The sequence below is a fragment of the Sebastes umbrosus genome, chromosome 3 (assembly GCF_015220745.1).
Source record: "Sebastes umbrosus isolate fSebUmb1 chromosome 3, fSebUmb1.pri, whole genome shotgun sequence".
NCBI lineage: Eukaryota > Metazoa > Chordata > Actinopteri > Perciformes > Sebastidae > Sebastes > Sebastes umbrosus.
Genome location: NC_051271.1, coordinates 30536567 through 30548749, shown reverse-complemented (window position 1 = coordinate 30548749; position 12183 = coordinate 30536567).

Genomic DNA, 12183 nt, shown 5'->3' with positions numbered 1-12183 from the left:
TGAAGTTTTGGTGAGGAAAAACTGACCTGGCCATTTTCAAAGGGGTCCCTTGACCTCTGACCTCAAGATATGTGAAAGAAAATGGGTTCTATGGGTACCCACACGTCTCCTCTCCCATAGTGGCAATTTCACAAAGTGACTTTTTTTTACTCAGATTTTATACTAGGACAGTTTTACTAAAATTAGATTTGAAAAAAATGCAATATATCGCTTTGCTTACAGTATCGCAATATATTCAATCGTTACCACTGTATCATGATATGTATCGTATCGCCAGATTCTTGCCAATACACAGCTCTACTGGAAAAGTACTCAAAATGTATTCTGCGGTAGTTACCGCTACAGCAGGTGTCTCCAGGACCACATTTTGCCATGATGACACACACACAGACTCACAAGTTGAAAACAATACCAGTGCCGCTGTCGCGGCTGGTTAATATCACATAACAGAAAATGCAAAAAGATCAGATATGTTCACCTTGAATTTGAACCTGGGTGTCTCTGTAACTCGGTCTCCTTTTTATTTAAATACATTTTAAGAAATATCCATTAATATAGACTTACGAATGAGTCAAACTGCTTCCTTTCAGAATTGGCAGTATGTCTCCCACCCGGTGTGGTCACGCTCCAGCGGGTGGGCTCAGTTGGGCATGTGGGGAGTGGGCGTGGGGGGCCGCCTCAGCCCGGCTGCTGATAGAGTAATACTACTGCTGCTCTGGGTATGTCTTGGGGAGGCGATGACAGACAGGTAAAGGCGACCTGCTGTGCTGCAAGGTGCCATGGAATGGCGAGGGGAATGAATACGTGTGTGAGTGTTTATGTGTGTGTGTAGCGAACTTGACGAGCAGACTGTGAGTGGGCTGCATGAAGTCCCAGTAAGCCTCAGCACAGGGGGTGAGAAAAGAGGGGGGGGGATGACAGCCAGGAAAAGACAGAGGCCAAAATCAGCTGAATGATATAAAAGACATCTAGCATGACAGCGCCCCACTGATATATTTGTCACATGACATGGCTTGATATTTTGGTAATTGACAGAATGCATATTTATGTTAACGCACTGTGGCAAGCATATATGACACAGACGCTATGATTTACCATGAAGGGTACAAACCTTTACCAACTACGAAAAAAGCAGCGCAGAGACAGCTGTCTGCAGTTCTGCATCTATTTACCAAAATCTGTCACATAAATCTGCCGGCAGGGGCTTAGCCTGAGCTCGGCACAAATGGAAGGGAAAGGTACTTAGATATCATGCCATGTTTTATAGCTGGATTAAAGGCTGTCTTGTCCTTTATATATTTGTTTTTGAATGTATTGTAACCATATAGGTGTCATTTGTCCCTCGTAATAAGTCAGTTTAGATAGGTGTACCTGTAAAAAAAAACAGCAGTATCTAGAATTACAATCATTAGACTATAGTCTGCACCTCATGATTTACATCCCTCAGCAACGTTCAGTGCCAGTGCAGGACGTTGCATGCCCTTTATTTAGAAAGGTGGAATCTAAGGGCGTGGAGGACGGGCGAGTAGCCGGACTTGAATGTGGGTGACCAGTGTTTGTGACTCATGTTTGCCTTTTTAAATCACCACCGCAATATTTCCCTAACCATAACCAAGTGTTTCATTTGCCAAACCTTAATCATAACTTAACCAAAAGCTCATTTGCCAGAACAAACAACCCTAATCGTACTGTAGTTGCCATGTGCAGCTATTTTATAAAGAAAGAATTCGGCATTGAATGTTAAAAACAATGTTGTCATTGAACATAGTCCGTAGTTTTGCAGATGTGTCCAACATCAATGTTCCTGTCTGGTGATAGGGTTGGTAAAAAGCCACAATACTTTATATTTATGTCTAACTAGAATTACCGCCTCACGGTTGTATGCCTCCGCCAACCAGTCAAGTTTACACCCATCTCTATCCAAAATGTCCTTACTTCATCATTTTAACCTGTTAGACATTTGTGTGAAATTGTCATAATTAGCGTATGAATTCTTGAGGTATGGCCAAAGACGTGTTTTGTGAGGTCACAGTGACCTTGACCTTTGACTACCAAAATTGAATCAGGTCAGCCTTGAGTCCAAGTGGACATTTGTGCCAAATTTGAAGAAATTCCCTCAAGGCATCCTGAGGTATCACAAGAATAGGACGGATGTGAGGTCACAGTGACCTTGACCTTTGACCTTTGAACACTAAAATCTAATAAATTCATCCTTGAGTTCAAATGGATGTTATGTACGTACGGACGGACAACCCGAAAACATAATGCCTCCGGCCACGGCTTTCGCAGGCTTGGATAAATTTACAATATAATGATGATAATGAGATTTCCATTCTCTTCAGTCGGAAGAGGCATATAGTCAACTTATAATGTAAACACTTAAGCAAAACAGTTGCCGTCTTGGAGTGGAGTCTTGATTCTGGCCATCTGACAAATGTGAACCGAAACATTAAAAGCAAAATTCGAAATTCTATTCTTTATTTATTGCCTCCACACGGCTCTCTACATGGCTACGGTTGAGCCGGCGGTTAGCAGCTAACGGTGCTAACAGGACCAACAACGGCAACAGTTAACAGAGTTTACCTGAGGTGGAACCGGAGACGGAACCTGAGGTGGAACCGCAGGGGACAGTAGAGCGGCGTGCATGAGCTAGCCTGTGGAGCACGCTCACATGCACAAACATGCACTAAAGCACACGCAGCCGGCCCGGCTGTCAACAAAGCACAGAGAAGCTCGGATTTCAACACACACGGTGAGCGAGTGACTTCATTCTCTGCTCAGGTAGACATTACTCCTCTATATTTACATAGCAAATAGTTTTTTGCTGCTATATTAACGCTCTGAATATTGTGTAGAGAACCTTTAAAGTTGCAGGCTGCAAAAGCTAGGTTAGTCACAACAAGCAACCCCCATTCATCATCATCATCATCATCATCATCATCATCATCATCATCATCATCATTATTATTATATGGCATTTGACCCTCTTATTGATTGATACAGCTTTAATAATAACCATGCTTAGTTTTACAGCTAGAATAAAGGCAGCCGTATTTTTTCTTGAATATAATTTTTTGTCATTTGGTCCTTTCCAAATGCTTCTTTGTGTCTGAAAATAAATTATAATAAGTCTATATATTTTCATTCTCTTCAGTCATTAAAGTTTGTCCATGCAGTGCAACGTTGTCTTTCTTTGTCTCTGTGTTTCTGCGGACCTGAGTTCAACCTTTCATTTCAACATTCCTCTGTTTATTGCTTTGCTCCCTAATATATCCCACTATGGAGTACGACAGTCTCAGATCATCATTTCATATCAAAACAAATGAAATGCATGAACCCAGAGAGAGATCTTTGAGCTCTTGAAGCCTTTATCACGGTTCTTTCTCTCCTGCACCCACCCCCCTCGACTTCTGTCAGCAGCGCTGGTTTCCAGAGCAATCAGGTCTATGTTCTGCATGTCACACGCAGCGGCTGGCTACAATCTGACAACTCAATCAAGAGTACCAGCGGGAAACCAGTAGCAGCTAGGTACACTCAAATGGTATTACAGTCCAGTTAGCAGCGAACCAACAATCAAGGCCTGTGTAACAAAAAGCAACTAAAGTACCTCTCTATTTCTGTAGTACTAGTGAAACCACTTTTCCCCAGGTTGCCTTTGTGCAGGAAGTGTTTTAGCTACAGACGCTGAACAATTGGCAGCTATTTTTTCCAGAAATTACTGACAATGAGCAGGTGGTTCAGGTACACAGGTACATGCAATGTCTCATGTGTGCAGTGGGAATAAACTATCACTATCACAACAGCCCAAAGAAGATTTGAATCAAATAGTCTCGCCTTTGTAAAATAGCCAAGATCCAGAATGTGAGTCCACTGAAGCCTGAAACAAAAGCTGTCTTTGAGGGATATTCTTGTTCTGCAGTGCATCTGAGCAGACTACGAGGGGCTTAGTCCTGCGTATGTTGCAGTGGGTGGATGGAAAACGGAGGTTTGACTCCTGCCACCTCAGCAGTCATCCGACAAATCCGTTTTAGCGACACTGTGCTGTAAACTGTGGATGGAACCTGCCAACTGCCGACCTCCCACCTCAAACACCAATCAGAGAAGAGAACCAGGCTCATTATTCAGGACAATTAGCCAATGGGCTGGGTGTCCCCTGTCGTTACTCATGGCCCATTTGGTCCCAGTCAGATGACGGTGCCATGTCCGCTCAGGCTGCATGTCACTCTCAGGGGGGCTGACACAGAAAGACGAGGAAGAGGCGGCCGGCTCAAGATCAGCTCAGCCAGGAATACAGCCCTCCTGGAGTGTGTGCTAATCTGTACATGCATGCATTTATCTGGACCTTTTTCATAATAGATGCTCAAACAAACAGACGAGAGCTGTAAAAGGTGAAAATGAAAAGAGAGATGAAGACAGGTAGAGATAACAACTAGGGCTGTCAATCGATTAAAAATATTTGATTGCAAATTAATCGCACATTTTTCATCTGTTTAAAATGTACCTTGAAACCTCTTCCACTCAGTGAGGGTGCCAGCGCCCTCGGCAGACTTTTATTTTTTAAGAGGCTGTAGCAGGCTCACAGTGGGCTCACATAGGGAACGGAAGCGTCGCGAAGCGCCACGCTATGTTAATCGTTGTGCGAGCTGAAGCCTCGCTGTTCGTAGCTGGCTGTATCATTTAAAGAAGATTGTCAGTGTGTTTTCTTGACAGATTCGCTCATTGCACGCAGAGAAAATAAACCAGACGCCGAAACTTACTCTGATCATGAGCCAGTTGCAGAGCTCCGTGGCACAGCGCATGCTGTGTGAACAGCTCAACTGATTTACATGAGTGCCAAAAGAATGCAAAATCGAAAATCGTGGTGCTTTGCAGTGCTTCCGCGGCCAACAGTATGTGAACCTGTTGTAAATTTTAGAGCTAGAGCTAGAGTACTGATATCATATGAAACTAGAAAATCCTAAGCAATCCATTGGTACCAACCATGTTATGCTAGGATGTTGGGAAGACGTATGTAAAAGGGAGACTCGTGGGCACCCACAGAAACCATTTTCATTCAGATATATTGAGGTCAAAGGTCAAAGGACCCCTTTGCAGATGCCAGGTTTTCCTTGCCAAAATTTAGCACAAGGTTGGAGCATTATTTAGCCTCCTTCGCAACAAGCTAGTTTGACTTGGATTCCTTAGGTTTTTTCTAGTTTCATATAATGCCAGCATCTTCACTCTAGCTTTGAAACTGAACCTGTTACAACCTAAAAATCACAAGTTGCGTTAATGCGTTAAAGAAATTTTGTGGCTTTAAAACAAATTTTTGTTAATGCGTTATCGTTAACTTTGACAGCCCTAATAACAACATAACAGTGTGGGCTAGGGATGTCACGAGAACCGATACTTCGTTACCAAGTTGATGCCAAAATTTTAGAAAAAAAACGTGACGGCACTCGTTTTCTACAGTACCGAAGTTACCGTATGATGCCTGCAGGGTCCAAAATTAACACCCGCCAAGCGCATATGGCTTGTTTAGGACTCGAGACCTGAGTTGTGACTTGAGTGCACAGACTTGAGACTTACTTGTGACTTGGTCCCACCTCTGGTAGCCTATACCCAGTGAAATGTCACCATGTCAGTGAATTTAAACTACTGCTTGCAATCTAAAAATATATATAGACACATGTACCCATGACATGGGATTTATTGTTTTTTGGGGGGGGGGTTTTATCGTGGTATCAAATTTGGTATCGAGAATCGTGGAAATACACTGGTATTGGTATCGATTACTAGATTTCTGGTATCTTGACATCTCTAGTGTGGGCATCATCAAGTATTTTACAGCTTTTATCAAACATAAAGGAACTGTACGTGGCAGCCCAGCAGGCTGATGTAGTGACAGCAAGAGATGCTTCAGGCAGCAGCCATGAATGTGTATGTATGGACAAGAAACCACACACACACACACGCACATGCACATTCGCGCACACACAGATGAAACTGTGTATGCATGACTAATCCAGTTAACACTCTTCCCCCCACCAGTCTGGCATGAGTGTGTCAACCAGTTACCCACAACGTTGGATGCTCTGCTTGTGTGTGTGCGTGCGTGCGTGCGTGCGTGCGTGCGTGCGTGCGTGCGTGCGTGCGTGCGTGCGTGCGTGCGTGCGTTCTTGGCCATTTAGAATAGAGACAGTCTCCAGTTTGGCCTCTTTCAATCCATGGTGGTTTATGTGCACAACTTTGTACATCCATTTTCGAGAGTGTGATGTGGGCAAATAAAAAGTGTGATTCTATTCCCATCAGAGCTGCTGCCTGTGCATGTGTCTGAAATTCATCATCAACCACAGATGCTGCCGAAATGGGTTCGACCAAAGTTCTGAAACTTTTTTCCTTTTTTCTTTATTTATTTTGAACAAATGAAACTCTAAGAATATCAATAAATGCATTGTACATTATTTTGTACTAGTATGCTGTAGTTCATCCATCCATTAGCTATGCTTGCTTATCATTTTTTGGTTGCGGGGGGCTGGAGCCGATCCCAGCTGACATTGGACGAGAGGTGGGTTACGCCCTGGACATGTGTCAGGCAATTTAGAGTCAGAAATTAAGAAGAAAAATATATTTTAGCCACCTAAAAATAAATCAATATCAGTTTAAGTGTACGCTATATTTAGAATATTTTCACCACTTTACCTCGCCATCAGACAGCCCTTTCTGATGGGTTATATCGCGGTCTCAAGACCAGACCAAACTCCATTCACAAAAACAGTAATTTCACCTTGAGGAACACAGGAGTTGCTGGTCTACCGCTGCGTCCATTGGTTAGTTTGTTTGTTATTGTGTGACTTTCGGAACCAAGCTAACGTGACGTCCACATAGCAGTACATTGCTTAGCTTACATGTAGCAGCGTCATCATGCAGAAACCTATGTCAGGTCACGTGGAAAAAAAGTTTTTAGAAGGGTTTGGGGAAAATAGAATTTTGACACTAAAACATTCATACTTTGACCAAAATTTGTTTCTCCCTAACTGTTACACACTGTTCCTTTAAATCAAACTTGAATCAAAGACATTAATCAACCTTGGAAAAGGCTCCACAGAGAGCCCAGACTTTGAGGCGTGTAACAGGTGTTGAGGTCAGGTATGCAGAGTGATAAAACCCTAGAGTACATGATGAGCGTTTGGTACAGATGTCTTTAAAATCCTTTATATGGTTCTCCATGTTAGAGAAAATATTGCATAATAGGTTTGGGTGGGCGGGTTCCAGACAGCAGGGTCTAATCTGTAGGATTTATAAGCAGGTGAATATATTAAATGACTCCGGTTTCCATTAGGCATGTTGCACCAAATTGTTTATCGACCCATATCTCAGCGCTGACACTCCTGATTAATGATGTTATTAAGAAGGGAGGAGCGGTGGAGGGAAAAAGATGACAGGCCATTCTGTGATTGACCATTACCGTGTGTGTGTGTGTGTGTGTGTGTGTGTGCGTGTGTGCGTGTGTGCGTGTGTGTGTGTGTGTGTGTGTGTGTGTGTGTGTACGTATTTGTGCCTGCAGTTTTGAACAAGCCCACTCTGCCACATGTGTCCGTACACAAAATTAGCACTTGAACGTGTACCTGATAACGCATTTGTGCTCACCGGTGCATTCATGCATGCAGTATGTCTATTGATGTCTGTTAATGCATTGCTCCTGATGAGCGGTGTGTAGGCGGGTATGAGGGCGGTGAACATACATGCTTGTACAGTGTGTGTGTAATGACAAACTCGTCAAAACAAACGGTGAAGTGCTTTGGCGCTTTTCCACCGCTGTGGGTAATTTCTCAGCTAAACACATATTCTAGTCAATTACTGCAGCAAATACTTATTTTGACAAATCATCTCCATTCTGTGTTGCGCTTCTTGCCAAATTGAGGTGCTTTCACTCAGGATGACAATGGCCCCTTTCAGCCTGGTTAAGTGTTCAGCCGGTGTTTTCAACAGCATGCTAATAATGTTAACCACATTCCAGGGTTTTCGAAATGACAAGATATGATCCAAATATCAGCTTTTATGCTCTATTCCGCTGTGATGCCCACCGACACCGCAGAAGGGGCATTTTCCACTGCTGCCGCAATGACAGGGAAGGCTAGATGATGTCTCAAAATCATATGTTAGGAGTGATCAAGAGACCAGAACCATCGCTGGCAAAGCACTCCACTTCTTTGCAGAGCCACCAGCATCGCAGGGGACAACTTTTTGTCTTGTTTTCCTCCCAGTGCTCTAAGCCAGTGATTCTCAAAGTGGGGTCCGTGGCACTCTGCCAGGGGGGTCCACCAAATCATTTTCTATGAATTATTAAATTGTGCTGCATCATTTGGAGAACATTTGCACCAATAAAACAAGCAAATTGTGTCCATTACTCCCACCCACGTTAGCTCTGGGCCAATAGAAACTCAGATATGATTGTGACACGTCACGTCAATCTGTCATGAATCAGTCACTTCACTCAGGGCTTAGCTTAGCTTATTAGCCAGCTAGCTAGCTGGCTAGCACGGAGAAATATTTGAGTCAGTCCATATCGTCAAGTAACGCTAAGCCCAAACTAGCTACACTGAGAAAATATGACGTCAGTTATATCAAGCAACAGCAGCGGGTGATCATAATGCGTCATGTGTCTTCAGGTGCAAGCGAACGAAGCCATGAAGCGAGCCGAGCTAAAGCTACATCTGGTTACAAAGCACCCAGAATATCAGGGCAAAATAAAGTGGTATTAAAGGGACTGTTTGTAAGAATCAGAAATGCTTGTTAACAGCAACACCTGTGGCCGTTAATTCAACGAAAGTCAGCGTCGTGCTCGCTCTAAATAGACATGAACGAGCATCGCTCAAAACAGTGAGGCGACACACGTCAGCTAAAACCACAATATCACTCTATATTTCAGCTGCTTGGCAGTAATGTTAGCTGACCAGACGACGGTCTCTCCATGAATCACTGCTGATCCTAGTTTTGGCTTTGCCTGCTTCAGCCTCCCGACCGTGGCCGGAGGGAACAGGGGAGACACCGGCACCCGGTCGGAGACGATAACGTTTCTCGCTGCGGAGCTCCGTCACTTCACAAGACACAGGAAACCTCTGTTGGTCTGGAGGAGCTGCAGTAGTTATTTCTGCACAAACGTCCACTGTACATTCACAAGATATTCTCAGAGCTACTAACTCTTCTGCAGTGTTTAGTGTGCGCGCATGCACGTGAGGTGGAGTGAGCTGAGCGAAGGCAAGCAGGCAGAGGAGCAGAGGAGCAGAGTACAGCAGAGACTGCGGTCCTGGAGACCAAAGCTACGGTCTCCCCCGCGTACTTCGACCGCGGCCAACACTGTTTTGCAAGACGGGCTTCACTAGATATAACTTTTCAGTTTTGGTGCTTCCGTGTAGTTTGTGTTGGAGTCTTGTCTTAACACCGCGTAGCCACACTCGAGCGCGCATATATATGCGAGCGCCCATATGCGAGTGAGCGCGCATGGGACACCGACCTGGGTGATTTATACGTGTAAGAAATTACAAACAGTCCCTTTAACATGAATCAAACTGTATGTATTTCTGTTTATCACTATCAAACAGGTCTGAAGTATTTACGTTGAAAAGTTTTAGAATACAAATAGTTCCAATGACATCCAAGAGTACAAAGGCTAGTAAGCATTATGCTTAATCGGTGTTATGATTATGAGGGGGTCATTGGAAAATGCCCCCCCCCCCCCCTTTAAGGGGTCCTTGGCCCCAAAAAGTTGGAGAACCCCCTGAGCCTCTAAGCAATCCCCATCGCCCTGCCTGCTTCTGGAAGCTTTCTGTCAGCCATCAGCCCCACAGGATGGAGCGCCGACGACTGGCTGTAAGCCCAGCCAGACAGAGACACTGTAGGTCTAGGTGACCTTTGAGCTGTGGCAGGCTGCAAGTCATCTGACTCTTGTCTCAATCACATCTGCTCCGGGACCCACGGGCCGCTGGTTTGAGCGTATGCGTGCTCAGGCTCACATGGCATGTGTGTAAGTGAGACAGAGAGACAGAGAGAGAGAGAGAGAGAGAGAAGCGGCCGTGCCTCACTACACTTACGACGGATCAGTCGGGAGGGGGGGAGAAAAATGAACTAATCAGCCTCTCCAGTGGTGGAATCTCACCCAATTTATTTCCAAGCTAACAGGCGTTGGTTAATGAGCTGAAGCAAAGCATCCTCTCTCTTCCACCTCTCTCTCTCCTCTCCTCCTGTCCTCTGCTGTTCCACTGGTGATTCTGCGGACCAAACCAATTACTCCTGAGCGCATCCGTTCACGTGCACGGGCATTCACATTTGTGTGTCCAATCACACATATTCACATTCAGCTCAAAAAAAAAAAGAGAAATACACACACACACACGTTATGGATAGACACGCTGAAGCCTCACACACATATATAACAAAACATCTGTGCACACACTCTGAGCTCTTTGTTTGGTCTGCCAATTACTAAAAGTTTATGGAAGGGTAAAAGGCCTGGTATTTAAAAAAAAAAAAATACCCAGACAGTGTCATTACCAAAAGATTGTACCAGACATAATATCTGTAGGAGTCAAATTGAAAATAACACCTTTTTGACTTTTTGTTAAGGCCAAGGATGCAGCACAGACTCTGTCTCTCGACCGCAATGTAAAAAAAAAAAGCATAATTCCTTGCAGATGATATAAATGCAAACCCACAGCGCTATATGATTGTTACCGTATAATCATGGCAGAATACGAATTTTCATCCAGGTCTTCTGAAAATGGTTTGGTGGAGATCTTATTTTACCCACAGTCTCAACAAGCTCTTATGAATGAGCTTGTTGGATTGCAGATATGCTCACACAGTTCACACTCTACGCATCGTCAGCTTGAGGAGTTTCATTGTAACGTGTTCCAAGAAACCGTTAGCTGCCGTTAACGCTTCAACACAGAAGAGGTGGTCTTTAGTAATCATTTTGCATAACGGGAACCCTCCATCATAAGAGGCATTGTGAAGCTAGCTTGACATAGCCTATATTCACCATTTTTTCAATCCTTTAACAAAGAAAAACACAACTGTACTCAGGATGCACCGATACTAGGGGTGTTAGCGATTAATCGACGATCGATTAAAGCAACAGTAGGCAGAATGTTTTTGGCATCATTGGGCAAAAATTCCATAATAACCTTTCAGCATATTGTAATTCAAGTGTTCTGAGAGAAAACTAGACTTCTGTACCTCCTCATGGCTCTGTTTTCAGGCTTTAAAAAATCTACTTTTGGCCAATCACAGGTCAGAGAGAGCGTTCCTATTGGCTCTGCTCCGGCTTGTGAGCGGTGCTTGGCAAGCTGATTAAAGTGAAGGGGGTTAGCCCTGGTGTTAGCAACAACTCGGCTCGGGCGCACTTAAAGCAGCAGTGGGTAGAATTGGAGCAAATGTGATTAAACGGTCACTATATTCTGACAGGTAATCTGAAAAAAATCATGTGTCTCTGTGTCCTCTGGTACTTCTAATGGCATCTGCAAGATTTCACAGACCGGAGGAAAACAACCAATCAGAGCCGAGCTGGAGCCTGCCGTCTCTGAGCAGCTGTCAATCACTCGCAAATTCAGATCAAACGGTCAAACTAGTCAGCGCTGATCAAATATGAATCAATATTCTGTTACTGTAATGCCTATTTTTTTGCCTCAAACGTTTTCAGTAACATCTTGTACTGTACTGATTAGCTGTAAAATGAGATTTTGGTGTGACATTTGATACCGCGATTGTCGCGTGATCTCGTGACGTCACGAGAATACAGCGGCCCTGCAAGGTTAGCTAGAAGAATAACTGGATTTAGAAAATAAATCTACTGTATAAAAAGGTTGTCATTTCAGAATGCATGCATTGAATAGTTGGGGTTGCATAGTCACAGTTTTACTGCCGTCATATATATACTCACATTTAATAATTAACTACTGCTTGCGTCGTTTCCCAATCAATAACTATAACACTTAAGGACTCAGTCCATCTATAAGGTGTCAATACTATTGAACATATCAGTGAAAAAACATACTCTAACAGAACAGTGAATGGCTCAGGTGACCTTTTGAGAAAATGCCAGTAGAACCTTCCAGCAAAATCCCACATTCCTGGAACAGCAGTCCTGACATTATGGAGGGGATTTGTAAAATCTGTGGCAGTGAAAGGTGGACCAATCTGGTT